This window comes from Condylura cristata, unplaced genomic scaffold, assembly GCF_000260355.1.
Source record: "Condylura cristata isolate star-nosed mole 26May11 unplaced genomic scaffold, ConCri1.0 scaffold00008, whole genome shotgun sequence".
In the NCBI taxonomy this organism is placed as follows: Eukaryota; Metazoa; Chordata; class Mammalia; order Eulipotyphla; family Talpidae; genus Condylura; species Condylura cristata.
The window spans coordinates 21,592,868-21,609,057 of NW_004567109.1; the positions used below are offsets into that span (position 1 = coordinate 21,592,868).

At 58.2% G+C, this 16,190-nt stretch overlaps 1 protein-coding gene across 1 annotated transcript in view; it reads left to right on the forward strand.

The window, feature by feature from the left end:
- KCNQ4 (potassium channel, voltage gated KQT-like subfamily Q, member 4) overlaps nucleotides 1–16,190 on the forward strand; it is a gene marked incomplete at its 5' end in the record, with an annotated part of 53,001 nt that overhangs the window by 653 nt on the left and 36,158 nt on the right. The window lies entirely within an intron of this gene.

Consider the following 16,190-nt stretch of genomic DNA (forward strand, 5'->3'; position numbering starts at 1 on the left):
CCCTGCTCCTCTGTCCCAGGTAGTGGCCACATCCCGCTTCCTGTCCCCCCTCCACTGCAGTCTGGAACCACCACCGCGGGGCTTCCCTTTCCTCTTGCCCCCCTCAGTCTCCCCTTGTCGCAGTCACAAGAGGATCCTCTGCTCCCAAACAACTTTCTGTCCTTCCCAGTCTGTAGTGGCTTACTCCCAGCCGGCTCCCCTTGGAGAGGCCCCTCTTCTTGGTCAGGGACTTGGCACCCTAGCTGGGACTGGCCAGGGTGTTGGGGGGGGGCAAAGAGGGGTGCTGCTCCTGTGAGCCACCTGGGCCCTGGCACTTTTGAGTGCTGTCTGACTTCCCTGTGTCTCTGCTCAGCCTCCCATTCACACTCAGCTCCGGGTGGCAGCAGGGGCTTCCTGCCTGTCCTGCTGGCCAGGAGGGTCAGCTCATGGGCAGCTGCTCCAGGCCTGGCTCTGGGCACCCGGAGAGAAAAAGAACGAGGAGAGGAGTAGGCTTGAAAACTCTGACACTTCGGGCCCCCTCCTCCCTCTCCCCAGGTTCCTACAACTTTTAAAAACACTGACCCCTCTTGGATGTAAAGAGTGAATTTTGGCAGCTCCGAGCTCTGTCTGGGGGGACGGCCTGGCCCAGCCAGGAACATGAGAGGCCCGCAGATATCAGTTGAAAGGCTGGGCCTGGCACTGGGACGCTTGGAAGTGCCCGAGAGAGACCTCCGGCCCCTGGAAAATGTGCGGCTCTTAGTCCCTACTTGCTATGGCTAAAAAGGGCTTTCTGATCTTGGGGTGTCCTGGGTTTGGGTCCCCTGGCCTGTCCACCAAGCTGCACCGACCGCACGAGCGTCCTGCTGACTGGCTGTCCCTCTGCCAGACTGAGTTTCCACCTGTGCGTGAGTTGGCCTGTCTGTTCATCTCTCCGCCGAATTGTCCAACAGTCCCACTTGTCCGTTTAAAGGTCTCTTGGCCTGTCCAGCTCTCCGTGCCTGTCTGCCGTCTGTCTGTCCTCCTGTCATTTTGTCCATCTCACTCTTGCCTGTCTTTGATGTATTTTCCTGTCAGTCCTGGTGCCTGCTTGCCTGCTGGTGCTAACCGGCCCAAAGAATTTCAGAGGTGAAGGGGAGGAAAATGCTGGTGAAGAAGCCCACTGGCCACAGGGACGTTAGAGGAAGAAAGTTCCCTAGCCTTGAAGCTTGGGGGGGGGGGGTTTGGGGAGGGGGCGCAGCCTTGATTGTGTTCGGGGCCCTGATGTGCTGGGCCGGAGTTGAAGTCATTCAGGACGTGAGGTCAGACTTAGGGTCAGGCCAGCCCTCGGTGCCCACGGGAGGGCAGTGGGGACATTTTCCCTGCAGAGAAGATGGTTGTGTAGTGAAGGTTCTGGGATGGTGGACGTAGGGGTGGGGGCCAGGGGACTGCTAGTTACGAGTGGCTGTGGTGGGCACATGAGGCTCACGCTGCAGCCGTGGGCGCCCACAGAGGGCAAGCCTGCACAGAAAGCAGCTGCGGCGTGACTCAGGCGTGACTGGCCCTGGAGAGGCCAACAGGGCTTAGCCCCCAGGGTGTCTCTAGTCCTCAGGCTGGCTCCAAGCCCCCACAAGGGCCACTGGAGGTGAAGAACCTCCTTCGTGCTCCCTGGCCAGTCACTGTCTTCACCTCCTCTGGAAGGGCCTCTCCTTCCTCTTCAGGAGCTAAATCCGCTGGCACCTTTGCCCCACATCCTGCCCTTTCTGGGTGCCAGGAATGCCCTGGCCAGGGGCATGCTTGTTCTGACCACTTGTCCCCAGGAGCCCAGGGCTGAAACATCTCTTGTAAGCTCTGTGGGAGGAAGTGTGGCATGAAAGTGTCCAGACATTTAGGGATCCCAGGGAGTTGGCCCTACACTTCAGAGATCAAGGGGAGCTGAGGGGCAGGAGCCCCACCTCTCGTGTGCTGTGTGATCTTGGGTTGATCCCTGGGCCTCTCTGCGCTTTTGGATCTTTCTGCTGCTGTCAAGGCAGGTGGAAACCCCCAGCTCATGGACCTCCTCTTGGATTAGGTACTGGGTGGGAAAGAGTTTGGTGAGCTGCAAGGGCATGTCTGAACACTTGAGGGGTGTTATTGGGGCTGGGGAAGGGGCCGCTTGGGAACCCTCTTTTCCTGGAGGTGCTCCAGCTGTGGGGTTTCTTGGTCACTCACTGCAGGGCCGTGGACAGTGTTTTCTGTTGCTCTTCTAGCCCTACTGACGCACTTTTGGTCAAATCCTTTCTCCCACCTTGATGTCCTCAGCAGAGCCAAATGAGGAGAGTCCACTATGCACAGATAGCTAAGACAACCCACTTGTCCAAGGTGCAAGTCCGGGTAGGGGTCTCCCAGTAAGAGCTGGGAGAGAAGGGCTCAGGAAGGAAAGAATTAAGGTGAGCGCCGTTCAGCCCCTCCCCGGGCACCCCCACACCTGCCAGCAGGCTGCTCTGGGCCCCCCGCAGAGCCTGCACCCTTCCTGATGCCAGGCTGGGGGAGCTGGCCCAGAGGACAAACCTGTACCCCTGCCTCTCTCCTGCGGGCATCTGGCCCTGGGGGAGCGTGGGGGCTGCTGAAGCCTGTCTTCTCTCTGAGACCCAGAGCAAAGGTCGCTGGTCTCTCCTTGAGCGGTCCCTGTGCCTTTTAGGCCCTTGGTTGTGATGTCAGGCCCCTGGCCCCTCCCTGCACCCTAGTCTGATGTAAGCCCTCACCCCTTCTGCCCTGTGCTTGGAATTTTGAGAAACTCCACATCGCTGCCCGTCTTCTTTGTGAGCTTCCCGCAGGAGTGCTCACCTCCTTGCCTCACCCATCAAGGCCACCTTGGGCTCTTTTAAAGCCCAAGGATGGGAAGGGCACAGCTCCCTGTTTTCCCCTCACCACTGTGAGACTCTTGCTGCTCCCAGCTCCCCAGAAAACTTTCACTATGTGAAGGTTTACGCTCTGTAAACATCCTCTGTCAGCCTCGACCCTGGGGTCAGAAGCTGTGGGAATGGGAAGGGGAGGAGGTGGCTGCAGCTCCAGCCATAGACTCCTAAGCCTGGAGCCTCTGAGGCTCCCACCGCCACCACCGTCTGAGCACAGGTATTGTCTCCTGGCTGGAGGTGATGCCAACAGAGTCCTCGGGCGTCTCCGGAGGTGGCTCCTCACGTTTTGACGGCCCCATTTTGCTTATGAGAAAACCGAGGCTCAGGTGTTATCCACAGCTAGTGGCAGGCACAGGCCAGACCCTGGGACTCCTGACTCCCTGACCAGAGCCGCCGCTGCTCTGCACGCCCCTGGGTGAGCTGAGCTTTCTCATCACTCACGGAGTAGCCGCTACCTGCCTGCTCTGTGCTGAGTCCCAGGCCTGCTCACTCTCCTCTTCCTTACGGCCCAGCCCAGTGGGGTATGCTGCCTCCGCCCACTCATTTGACGGATGGGGAAACTGAGGCTGGGGAGTTAGTGTGGAAGAGCCTCCTCCCGACTCGGAGGTCTGACTCGGAGCTGTCTGTCTCCTGCACCTCAGCTCAGCCTACACCCCAGCCCAGGCTCCCATGCCATGGTCGCTGCTCCAGCACCCAGCACTCAGCAGCAGGGGGTGGCCCCGCCTCACCTAGTGCAGCCACACCTTTGCTGAACATGGCTTTGCACCGACACACGCGTGCATGTCTCACGCACAGCCGTGTGTCTCGTGAGCACACGCACGGCCGCTTTGATGCACGTGTGCAGCCAGCGTCCCCCGCCAGGCCCTCCTGTGCGCCGCCGCACGCTGCTCACGGGCCGCACTGTGAGGCCCCAGCCCAGCCCCAGGACAGAGCGGGCTGTGTCTTCACCTGTCCACAGCCACAGGACCGATGAATCTGCGTGCACTAATGCCTGTGCAGTGTGGGGGCTCTGGGCTGGGGTGGAGGGGCCCTGGCTCAGCCCCTGTGGTAGCAGGCTGGCCGACCTGCTGGAACTTCACGGCCCTGGGTCGGCCCTCTGAGACTCTCTGTGCGTCTCCAGCGTGCCGCTGGGCACAGAGGGCAGAGCCACTCGTTCAGGGTCACGCCTGGGGAGTCAGTGGTGGAAATGCAGGACCCCAGAACTTGTGTCTCCGCATCAGGCTGTAGAGAGCTGTGCTGCTCCCCCCGGCCCACAGTGACAATGATGCACCAAGAACGTTGCCTTGCGCGGGGCAGGTCAGAGCATGACCCCCATTCTGCCTGCTGCTGGTTTTCAGTCCCTGTCCTGCTGTTTGGTCTTTGCAAGGGGGGCGAGTGGCAAGAGCACCCTGCCAGCCTTCATCCCCGAGCTGCCCTCCTCGCGCCTTTCCCTGCCCCTTCCACCCTTGGCTCTCTCCTTCCTTCTGAGTTCTCCTCTGGAGTCACTCCAGCAGGTTAGGTCCCCCGCTGCCTGCCCCCCCACACCTCTCCTCCATAGTACATTCCTTCCTTCCATTGAGGAAGCCCTGCTGAATGTCTGACTTCAATCCCTATTGCTGCAGAAGCCAAGAGCCTCAGAATGTGGGAGCCGGGAGTGCTTCAAGAGGTGATTATTCTTGGGCTGATGGCAGCACTTTGAGTGGGTGATTAATTTAAGGTTCTCTGAGCTAGTCAAGGGAGCTGAACCGCCGGGGGGAGCTGGGAGAGGGAAGACTTTGCAGACTGGGCTGAGGCCCTGCCCCCTCTGAAAGGAGGCAGCAGTCAGCTGGGGGCGTCACCCCTGTCCTACCCCAGTCTCCCACACCCGCATGGGGCTCTGTGTGGGGCTGACCCTCTAAGCATTCCGAGGGCCCACCTCCCACCTCCAAGCGCCTGTGTGAGACTCCTGGCTGGGGCTGGAGCTGGAGGAAGAGGGGAGCCGTCATTTCTCCATTTCTCCAGAGGCCGTCCCACAGAGGCTTAGAGTGTGGGGATCCTCTCCGAGAGATTTGGGTTCGTTTCTCCCCCTGCCCTTTGCAGCTGTGTTTCCTTGGGCAGTCTACTTAGCCTCTCTGGGTGTCAGTTTCCTCATCTGAAAGGGGGGATAAGAACACCTGGGGTGTTGTGTGCTGGGACCAGTGCTGTTCGCAGAATCCCCGTTCTCACTATTGCACTGTTGTTCTCTTCCTCGTTCTCCTTCTTGGGGGGAGGTTCCAGTGACTGGGTGTGCCTGGGAGAGGAGGAGCTCTGGTTGTTTCTGGAGCCTGAAGAGGTGTCTTTGTGGACTCTGAGGACACCTGGGCGCTGCCATGCTGTGCTGAGCCTCTTCTCCTTTAGCACCTGTAACGGCCATCAGGCGGGCTGGCAAGGGGATGTCACCCTCTCGCACAGCGGGGTGGTGGTGCTGGGACTCCAGCCTGGCTCACTAGGGTCGCCTTGGTCAGTTCCTTCCACCAGGAGTGCAAGAGTGTCAACTCCATCCCAGGCCCTGGGGAGCGGAGGGAAATGGACGTGGCTGTGCCCTGTCCAGGGCGAGGGGGACAGAGGGCCGGCTGCAGAGCCACGGAGCCCCTGCGTCCCCTGCCTGCTCTCCCAGACTTGTGGAGAGGTCTGGGGGACGCATGGGTCTGGGGCTGCAGGGAGGAGGGTGTGTGTGTGTCACTGGCCAGCCAGGTGTGGGTCTTGTTGGCCAATCCTGCAGCTGGTCTGGACATGGGGCCCTGGTGCTGGGGGGGCAGTGGGGACCCTGGGGAAAGGAGCACCTCTGTGCTCTCCTGAGAGAACAGGGAGTGGGGATCGGAGAGCCAACGGAGATTCAGAGATCTCAGTTCCAGCTCTTCCTGGGAAAGTGCCCCACCCCCACCCCAGCCCTCAGGCCTCACTCAGCCCTCCTGTGAAAGGGTGCGGGGATATCTGGCTGTTGGGGCCTCCCTGAGCTGCTGTGCTGGGTGAATGGGAGGAGCTGTTGTGCCATCCTCTTGGGTTTTGTAGGGTGTGTGTGGAGGGGGAAATCCTTCAGCACCTTTGTCCTATGCCCCTTGGAGGACTGGGCAGCACTTAGAGGGGTAACCAGGAGGCTGCCTGCCCCCTTCTGGGGTCCTGAGGGGCTGGAGAGAGGATGTTCGTCAGACCTCTGGAGCCTCCATGGACCCCCCTGCACAGGACTCCAGGCTTTCTGGGCAACTCTGTCCCTGGGGCAGAATCTGTGTGCCCTGGAGGCTGGCACCTGGGGGTGAGGATTGGGAGGGGCAGCCCCAGGCAGCAGACTAATTGGGCTGGGAATCCATGGGCAGCGCCTGAGGGAGGGAGGGAAGCAGAGGGAGCAGGAAGCTCTCGGAGATTCATTCCTCTCCTCTTCCTTCCCTCTGGGAAATTTGGGGAACAGTGGATGCAGCAGTGTCCTGCCCAGGGGCCCTCCCAACCCCGGAAGGGAAATCTGGGGGTTACTTGCCCCTCAGACACGAGGCTGGCAGGTGGGACAGGACAAGCCTCCTGAGGGGAAATGAACCCACTGAAGCAGGAGGGATGGAAGTCAGACAGCAGGAAGGACTGGCCGCCCAGTCCCCAGGAGGCAGAGAGAGTCCCCAGGGCCTCTCTCCCTTACTTGGGAAGTCGTATCTTGCTGGGCTGGGCAGCATTCACCCTGCTGACCGCCCCTACCTCCCCGGCGGCCGTCTCCCCATGTGTGTGAAGGACGGAGAGCAGGTACTACCTGCTCCCCCCGAGCCTGTCTTTGAGGAGAAAGGGGGTTCACACCAGGAACCCTTTGACTGTTGGGGGTCTGCATAGACTGCCTCCCCTCTCCCCTTCCTTCCCTACTGCTCCTTTCTGGAGGCTCAGAACTGTCCAGGTCACCGTCTTTGGGTTTATTTTTGCTGGGCTTGGCTGTCCCCCGGGAGGGGAGGGTTGGGGAGAGAGGGAGAGAGAACAGCCTTGTCAGCACAATCCCCAGCGCCTCTGCGCCTGCCCTTCCTGGCCCAGCTGCCACCCTCTTGCAGAGGGACCAGCCCTGGACACAGTGGGGACCGGGCTGGAAGATCTCCACTGGGACAGGTCCATCTGTCCTGCTGCAGGGCATCAGAGCTAGAAGGGCCCGCGAGCTTCATTTCACAGGTGGGGAAACTGAGGCCAGAAGAAAGAGCCCGATTGCCCAAGGACACAGACTTGTGGGATCTCCCTCAGCTCCCCTACTTGGCAGGAGGGGGTGGGCTGTGCTGGAGAAGCTAAGAATTGGCCTCCCAGGGCCCACCGCCATAGGAAGGGAGCAGGCCGTCTGCACTCACCTCTCCACGCCCACTCTGTGCTTGGTGGCCTCTGGTGGGAGGGGTGAGAGCTGGGGAGGAGGCAGGGTCCAGGATCTGGCCCAGGAGAGGGAGGGGGAGACAGCTTGGACTCGGGGACCCACAGCAGTCTGGCGAGTGTCAGCATCCTCCCCCCTGGCTCTCTGCCCTCCTTTGTGTTAAAATATAATTCAGTCCCATTGTACAGATGAGAGAATTAAGGTCCCAGGCCAACATTACTAATCAGCTGCAGAGACAGGCTTCGAACTCAGAATGTGGGTCCCTGGGATGTGGCCGTGCTGCGTCAGCGGGTCTGTCCTCCTGGCTTCCATCCTCGGACATGCCCTGGACTCTCTCAGCCTGCCTCGCCGGCCCTTCCCTCTCCACTCTGTCCATAGCCGTCTTCTCTTTCTGTCCCTTGAATTTGGGGCTCCTCGGGGCTCTGTTTCCATGGGGGTGTCTCATGCACTGTCGCGAATGCCCTGCGGTCCCCTCTGGGATGAGCCTCCCGCTGCAGTTTCCTCCTTGAACTTCCTGTGAAGCTCCTGTGGCTCCTCCACACGCCTGAGCACCTCCAACTCAGCGTCTCCATCCAAGCCTCCCTTCCCTGGGCACTGACCAGTGTCGCCCCATGCACACCCAGTGTCTGAGCGCCACCATCCTTTGCTCCTCACCTTAAGATGCAAGCCATGTCCCTAAATGCGCTGTCTCGTAGCCGGCAGTCTTCCAGCTTCCCGACTCTCTTTTCCTGCTCCCACCTACCCCATCATAGCTTCTTCCTATTCGTCCTTCAAATCCCAGCTTTAGTACCAGCTTTAGTTCCCGCGGGGCTCCAACCCAGGCTTGACCGAGGGCCCCATGCGGGCCCCAGAACCCTGAGCACCCACCCTGTGTGTTCTGTGCTCTTCGCCTGAGACTTCGAGCTCTGGGGGTGGGGGTGAGCACGGGCATGTGGTTGGTAAATAGGGAATGTTTGCTGAGCCAGGGAATGACAGCGGTGTTGAGGCCAGGTTGCAAGGCAGAGAAGAGTTTTGGCAACCAGAGAGAAATTGGAGAAAGGACCCCTAAGTCCTCTGTGTGCAAGATTTGAGCTGGATGCTCCTGGGATTTTGTCCTGAGCGTGCTCCAGGTGGAGGCCAGAGCTTGAGCAAAGGCTTGGAGGTGGCACTCTCTGTCCTTCCTCGCTGCTGAGGCATCTACGGTCTGGTGTGTCCAGGGCCCTGAGGTCAGGGCCACGATTAGCAGGTGACGGAGCTGGTCTTTGCCTGGGCGGTGGGGGCACAGGCAGGGCAGGGCAGGCAGGTGCCCCTGGGCGGGAACCAGGACTTGACGAATTTCTGCTCCCGAGCTAGTGCCCTGTAAACACGGGCCGTTGATTTCTACCGGGCCCTGAGTGGCAGGCACCGTGGCCCTGCTGCTCCCAGTGTGCAGATGTGTGCTCTGGGGCTCGGAGAGAGGAAATAACCCACCAGATGACACAGCTTGTCCACGGTGGAGCCAGGATTTGAACTCACGCCTGTGTGAACCCTGAGCTCAAGCTCCAAATTGTTCTCGGCCGTGTCATCAGACCGTGGTTTTCCGTGACCCACGCAAATCTGAAAGAAATCAGGGCAACGTGGTGACTCTCACTGTTTCATAAAGCTAAATTTATTCCATTTAAAGGACTGTCTGAGATTATGCTCTTTCTTTTGTGAAATGATGGGGCTGGGAAATTTTGGAAAACGTTCTTACTTAGAAAAATTTAAAGTTGACAACCTTATGCAGTACCCAGAGTCTTTTTGGAAATGTTATGGTGTGTGAAATCCCTGAGTCTGGGCAGGTCGTCTCCCCGCCCTGAGCTCTGGAGCCAGAGGTGGGAGAGTGTGGGGACGGGTGGGTAGAGTAGCCGGCCGCCCCACTGTCTGTTCCCCCGGCTCTTGGGACCTCCCCACACTGAGGACCAGCCCGAGACTCTGCCTGGACTGGGGGGCCAAAGCAGTTTGCCCCTCTGTTCAAAGTTCCCAGGAACAGCTCCCTTCTCTGCTGCCTAGAGACTGGGACCCCAGGCAGGTGACAGGTGCTCTGAGACTGAGCTCTTCCAGCAAAGTGACCGTTCCCAGCTCTACCTGCCCAGCGGGCGGGGCAGCCTCCTGTATCAAGCGCTCCATAAATTCCAAGGTGTTGTGAAGAACACCGGGCTTGTTGTGTTTTTAATAATCTAATCTCCCCAGTGCAGATGCTTTCTTCTCTTGCATCCTGGGTGCCTCGCCTCACTCTTATCCGCCAGGATTTGGGCCCTGAGGAGGGGGCAAGGAGGTGGGGGGGGGCAGGGGTGGCACAGAAGCCCTGGAAGACAAGTCAGACTAGAGATGTTTTCCCCTGGAGCCCCTAGACAGTGAGGGACTCCCACTCGGGATGCCGGGGCTGGCAGGGAGCCATGCTCCCAGAGCTCACCGACGGGACAGGAAGCCGAGCTCCGAGTCGTTCTAATAGTTTTCATACAGTTACAAGATTCATAGTCCCGTCTTCAGAGCTGTTGTGCCAGATGTCTTTCACACACTACTTCATTTAATCCTTCCAAGAGCCCCAGCGGGCAGGTACTCTCATTACCCCTTTGTATAGAAGAGGACACTGAAGCTTAAAGGTTAAGCACGAGCCGTTGTCACTCAGCCAAGAGGACAGGAATTTAAGCCCCAGCTGCGAGGGCCCAGCAGCGCTGCAAGGCCTGAGGCCTGGAGCAGATTTGCAGCCGGCAGGTGGGGGCACTCAGAGGGGCAAGAAGCTCTGGCTTCTCACTGCTCTGTCCCCAGCATCCCGGATAGGACTTGGCCCCGATGGCCTGCCAGTTCCCAAATGAGAGAAGAAATTAAAATGAAACCACAGTGTAGAATTGGGGTGGGAGGCTGTATCAGAGCAGTGGGCTGGGCAAGGGAAGCCAGACATGGACCCCTCTGGTGGCCCCAGCAGTGGTCCCCCTCTGGGAGTCTCAGCCTCCCTCCTCAGTGACAGCAAGCACTTACCCAGTGCCTAGCTCTGCGAACATCTGTGCTCCCCTTTTCCTCTCAGTGGGTAATATGAGGTGGGCGGGTATTATTAGATGCCCCTTTTGCAGATCAGGACCCAGAGAGGCAGAGTGATTTGCCTGGCAGGGTGTAGGTAATGGGGACAGGATTCAACCCCCAGATGTGCAGCTCTAGGTCTGAGACCTCCCCACATGTGATGTCTAATGTGTCCTGATGGGCCTGTCTTCCGGGAAGCTGATGGGGGGACCAGGGAAGCCTGAAAGTTCAAGATACAGCCTCCCACCCCAATTGTACACGGTGGCTTCGTTTTAATTTCTTCTCTCATTTAGAAAGCCTTCACTGGCATGCCACTGGGGCCCAGTCCTATCCCAGATGCTGGGGACAGAGCAGTGAGTCAGACCCTTTCTGCTCCTGGGGAGATGGGCCAGGACACTCGCAGTTTTCTGGACAGCACAGAGTCCCATGGGTGCCAGGCAGAGAGCGGCTGGATCCAGACCCAAGTTGACCAAACTGAGAGGATTTCCTGAAGGAAATCCCCCAGGAGACCTGAAGGATGGAGTAAGAGTCCACCAGGCAAAGAGGAGCATGGAACAGCATTCCATGAGGAAGGAACAGTGTAGGCAAATCCTAGAGGTGGAGTTGAATGTGGCATTTGTAAGAACTGCAAGAGGTGAGGAGAGTGGGAACCTAGAGAGGTCAGAAGGTGGGCAGAGAAGAGGCCTGCTGTGACAAGGCCAGGCTGAGAAGCAGTGACCTGGGGAAGGAGACTGAGTTCAGGAGGGAACTTTAGGTAGGAGAGCTATGGGCTGATGCACAATTAAGGGACACCTCTCTGGGTCTGGCCAGGAGGATGGTGGGAGAAGACTACAGCAGGGAGCCCCAAGGATGATGTCCAACTTGGCCTCTCTTTTCTCCTACCTTCCCTGAATGTGCCTTGAATGGTTCCTCTGGAGCCTTCCACAAACTCTGAGGCGGGCCTGGCTGGATCTGGCCTGGAACCCTAGGACTTTGCCTGTAAGGAAGGCTCAGCCGCCTATGCGAAGGTTGAGAAGGTGCACGCGGCTGAGCTGAGGGAGGCCTTGGCACGGAGGGGTGGGAACAGGCCCTGCGGCTATTTTCAAATAATCACTGGGGATATGGGCTTGGCATGGACCGGGGTACCCAGAATAGTGGCCTTAAGTCAGCCTGTGGAAAGCGCCCAGGGGTTTGACCCATCCGATAGTGGGGTTCCTTGGAGATGGGGCGGACTCTAGATGGCACAGCCTGCCGATAGTGGGGTGCCTTGAAGATGGGGTGGACCCTAGATGCGCAGCCTGCCGCAGCTCCTCACGCCCACCTTTTCTCAGAGCTCAGTAGGATGTGGAGGTCACTAGCCTCACGCAGCCCCTGCATTCTACTGATGCAGAAACCGAAACTCAGAGCAGGGCTTGGGAGAAACTGAGGGGAGACTAACTAGAGCGAGGCTCAAGGCCCAAGAGTTCAGTCGTTTGCAGCAAGGAATAATAGCACATGCTTTCCACAGGGCTTGGCTGAGGGCTCTGGCCCTCTGGGTGGCTGTAGGCAGGTCTCTGTACCTCCGCGACCTCAGCCTCTGAGTGCAGCTGCAGGACTTGAGGGAGCTCCCCTCTCTCACTACCTGATCCATAGAGCACTCTCAGGCACCCCCAGCCCTTCACGGGACCTAGTCACTGTCTGCTCAGTGAGGCCTATTGGGAGTCTTTTCACAACTCTGGAGGAAGATAACATTACACTGCTTTTAACCGAGGCTCAGAAAGGAGAAATGACTTCCCCAAGGTCATTCAGCTGAGAAGTGGCGGGTCTGGAGCCGGCACCAGGTGTTTAGGCACCTGTCTAGGTTGCTGGCAGACACACTCCCAATTGTGAGCCTCTGATCTCAGTGAAAATCAGCTACTGTCTCAGGCGCCATCTGTCAGTCAGCTGGCAGCGCACACGCACGTGTGTGTGTGTGTGTGTGTGTGTGTGTGTGTGTGTGTGTAACCTGGCCTGCAGACTGGAACTCAGCCCACACCAACCCCTGCACGTCTGTGTCTGTGCTGGGCTACAGGTGCTGGCCTGGGAGAAGGACCTTTCCACTGCTCTCCTGCATCTTTTTCTCCTGACCTGGTGACTGGAGAGGAGCTGTGTGTCATGACCAAGATCCAGTCCCTCCCACAGTAGGGTCTGGCCACCTAATGCCCTGCACGTGATAGCACAGGGTGGGCACTGGGCTGGGAGAGGGATTTGCACCCTGCTAATCCCGGGGCTGCAGCCCTCCCTCTGTCTTGGCCAGGGCCGTGGGAGAGGTTTGTCCCTGCCCCGTGCCCAGTGGCCCCAGCTCAGATCCCTGGCTCACACCCAGCTCCTCTGCTTGGGACCTTCCCCTATGCTTCTTCTCCTGCTCCCCATCCTCCACTAGTTGAGCAGAGTTTGGATTTACTGGGCAAATACCGGGGCAGTTGGGGCGTACAGAGATGCACCACCGTGCTTGCTGTATAGCATTTAGGGCTGAAAGATGGGGCAATATCAGGGTGGTTGAAGGACCATGTTGGGGCACAGTTGGGGGGACCTGCTGGGGGGGTCACAGAGTTGGAGTGTTTGGGGCTAATTCTGGGCCACCCCTTCCTGGAAAAATTTGGCTATAAGTCAGGGAGGCAAATGTGTGGGCCATGCCCCCACTCGCTGGGCTGTAAACACAGCCGTCACCCAGGAGACGGGCCCAAACATCCCGGCCCCCCACGGTTATTTATACCAGGACTCCCTTTCCTTCTGGGGCCTGGTCTGGCTTCTCAGTCCTGAGCTGGGTGACCTGAGTTGAGGGTCCAACACCCTGCCAGGCTGGGGAACCCAGCAGCCCCACCAGGGACCGGGTGCTCACCACCTCCCTAAGGCCTGTCCACTGGAGGCACCAGGTCCTACTGACTGGAACTGTGTTCCCACACCTGGAGCACAAAGCCTGGACTAGAGGGAGGAGATCTGTGATTGAGCCTTGGGTTTGATCTAACCTGCTGTATGATTGTGGCCCCCGGCACCCCATAACCTCAGCTTCCTCTGTATTCAGTAGGAAGGGAGGGGCTGGGTTAGTGCTTTGCAAACTGTTTTAAACAGTAGATCTGGTTGTTCAAATGAAACTTGACATAGGACCGCAGTAGATACAACCGATCAAAGCAGAGACACTCTGGGTGGGGGCCCAGAATTCTGCCCAATTATTGGCTATGGCCCCTTGTACCATAAACCGGGAGCCTGGCCCTTCTTGTTCTAGAATATCTGGTTCTAGGGCCAGATCATGCCTGCTCACAGGGTTTGCACAGTCCTCTTCCACAGCGCACCCTCCCACGGGCTACTGCTGTGTGAGCACCCCTGGGCCCACGGGTGGCCATACACAGCCAATGAGATGAAGCCTGGGAGAGTAGTAAGCTAGGGCAACCCAGGAGTGGACCCTGAGCTGCCTCCTGCTGTGGGGTGAGCCCATCTGGGGACAGAAGAGACGCACCATGATTAGAGAACAGAGGGCGATGGGGCTGGCTGTCCCTGCAAGATTCTAGCATGAAACTCCAAGGAGTTTAAGATTTTAAATTCAAGCTTGGCTTTCCAGATCATTATGAAGGTATATGTGTCAGGAAGGCTACAACATATTTTATTTAACAGCTTGTTAACGTGATTTAAACTTTAAATATTTAGACTGAAGTATGTGGGTCTCCACTTACCCTCTGTCCCCAGCCCTGCCAGTGCTTGGTGGTTTTGTGCTGACTTTTTTCCCACCCACCCATCTCTGCAGCAACCCCATCATGTTCATACCCAGAGCTCCCCGGTTCACAGGACAGTGGAGCCAGACTTGCTAATGCTCAAGGCCCGAGTGACCTTGGTCCTCCGGCTTCCTCCCAGATTCTGTCTGAATGTGCACTGAGCCAGCCTGGGGGACGTCTGGGGGATGTCTGGAGGCTGAACTGGCCCTTAGGGGTGGGTGGTGTGGCAGGTGGTAAGGTCAGAGACAGAGGTAGGAAGAGCCTCCGCATAAGGGAACCTTGAGGTGTCAAAGGGGCCTGGGAATCCCAATTAGAATTAGGAGGATCACTTCTCCCCAAAGCAGATCAAGGATTCTTTTTTTTTTTTTTAAAGATTTATTTATGTATGCATACAGAACTGGGGTACAGGCCAGAGGTGCAGGGGCGGCGAGACGATCACCAGAGACAGAGTGGGGAGCAGAACAGGCAGATTGATGAAGTCCACTGCTGAGGAGGGTGTGGGCGAGTCAGAGAGTTCTGCCCTGCCATGTGGGTCACCTCCGGGGCTGGGATCCAACTTGCACTGAAGCAGCTGCAGCTTTGGCTAGCTTGCAGCGCTGCATCTGTACCTGTTGCGCCATCAGGGAGGGCCCAGATCAAAGATTCTTAGCGAGTTGGAGGGGACATCCAAGGAGAGGAGAGAACGCAAAAGCCAGCAGGGTGCAAATGTCCATGGTAGGGAAGGGTGAATTGTGGGTGATGTTTACCGAGCATGTACAGCCAAGCTCTGGGCTGGGAAGCTTGGGTTTTAGACAGTCAGTAGCCACTGAAGATTGTAAAGGGGCAGGGGCACTCAGTCCAAGGTAAATGCCAGGTAGAGCTGGAACGGTGGTCAGTGAACAGGCTGCTGGAGGAAGGAGGAACAGGGTGGCAGGAGTGGGAAGTAGAGGATTAGTAAGAAAGGTGATCTCAACTTGGATCTCAACTCTGGGGCTACTTTTATCTGTCAGCCTGTTTCTGTTCTTCTCTAGAACCTCCCACCATTCACTGCCTGGGTCTCAGACAGGAGAGAGGTGCCTCCCCACAGCAGAGCATTCTGCATAGATGGCAGAGTGGGAGGCCCAGTAGTGTAAGAGGGGCCCTGATTGTTCGTTCATTTATCTGTTCATTCAACAAATATTTGCCGAGAACCTGCAATGCGCCAAGCCCTGCTGTAGGTGCGGGGGACAGTGGGGCAAGGCCGAGCGGCTGCGTTCGGAGTTTACATTATGGGAGGCTGGGCCAGGAACCGGACCTGTCTCTGGCGTCCACTCTGGCTTTCTGGCCCTGGATACCTGGGGACAGAGACTCTCCTCATTACCCACTCATTTGTTCCAGCTGTCCAAGTATTGGGACCTTAGGAGGGCTGTCCAATTCTCAGGTTCCACCCCCAGGACCGTCTGTCTCCTTAAGAGGCCTGGGGTCAGCACCTGGCTTGGACCTAGTTCTTTTCACTTGCAGGTGACATGGAGCCCCTTACAAGGCCTTCTTGGCCTCAGTTTCTGTATGTGCCAGATGGGGCTTTGCGAAAGTGAGGGGACGGAGACAAGTCAATTCTAGTATTCGCTTTGGTGGGGTGCTCCTTCGGCTGTGCATGGAGGCAGCGGGGTGCCCAGAACTCAGTGTCATTTTCATCAGCACAGGACAGCAACAGCTGCCCGGTGCCAAGTTGGGCGCTGACTGTGGACCAGTTGAGCCTTCTCCTTTAATTAGTTCCCCACAAGCTCTGCAAGCTCTGCAGGATGGTCGTTGTATCTTCCTTCCCCATTTTCCAGAGGAGGGAATTGAGTCTCAGTAAGGTGAAATGACTTGCTTGAGGTTACATGCAAATCTCCCTAACTTGGGGAGCTCTTAAGACGGTGCTATGAGGGTGCTGCCTGGCACCCGCCCCTCCTGGGCACATGGCCTCCAGACTAGTAATCCAGTCCTAGTGCTGAACCCCACCCCCCCTCCCCCCAATCCGTCGGGGGCTGGCACCACCCGGCCGGCCCGGCATCCAGCTACACAGGCCTGGGCAGTATCAGGCCAGGACCGGATTCAAGGGCCTTCGCACCTCCGGGTCCTCCGGCGCACAGTCCCCACCCCGGGGGTGGTGGGTGGGCGAGTCTCAGGCCATCGGGGTGCCCGGCCCCCCTCTCCGCCCCAGTCCTCGAGGACGCGGCGGCACCTTCACACTTTCCGCTTGGCCCGCTGCTCGCCTTTCAGGCCGCCGCGTTTTCAATTGTTAATTTGGAAACGGAAAAAGAAGCCGGCAGGGCGGGGGAGGCCGCTGGGAGG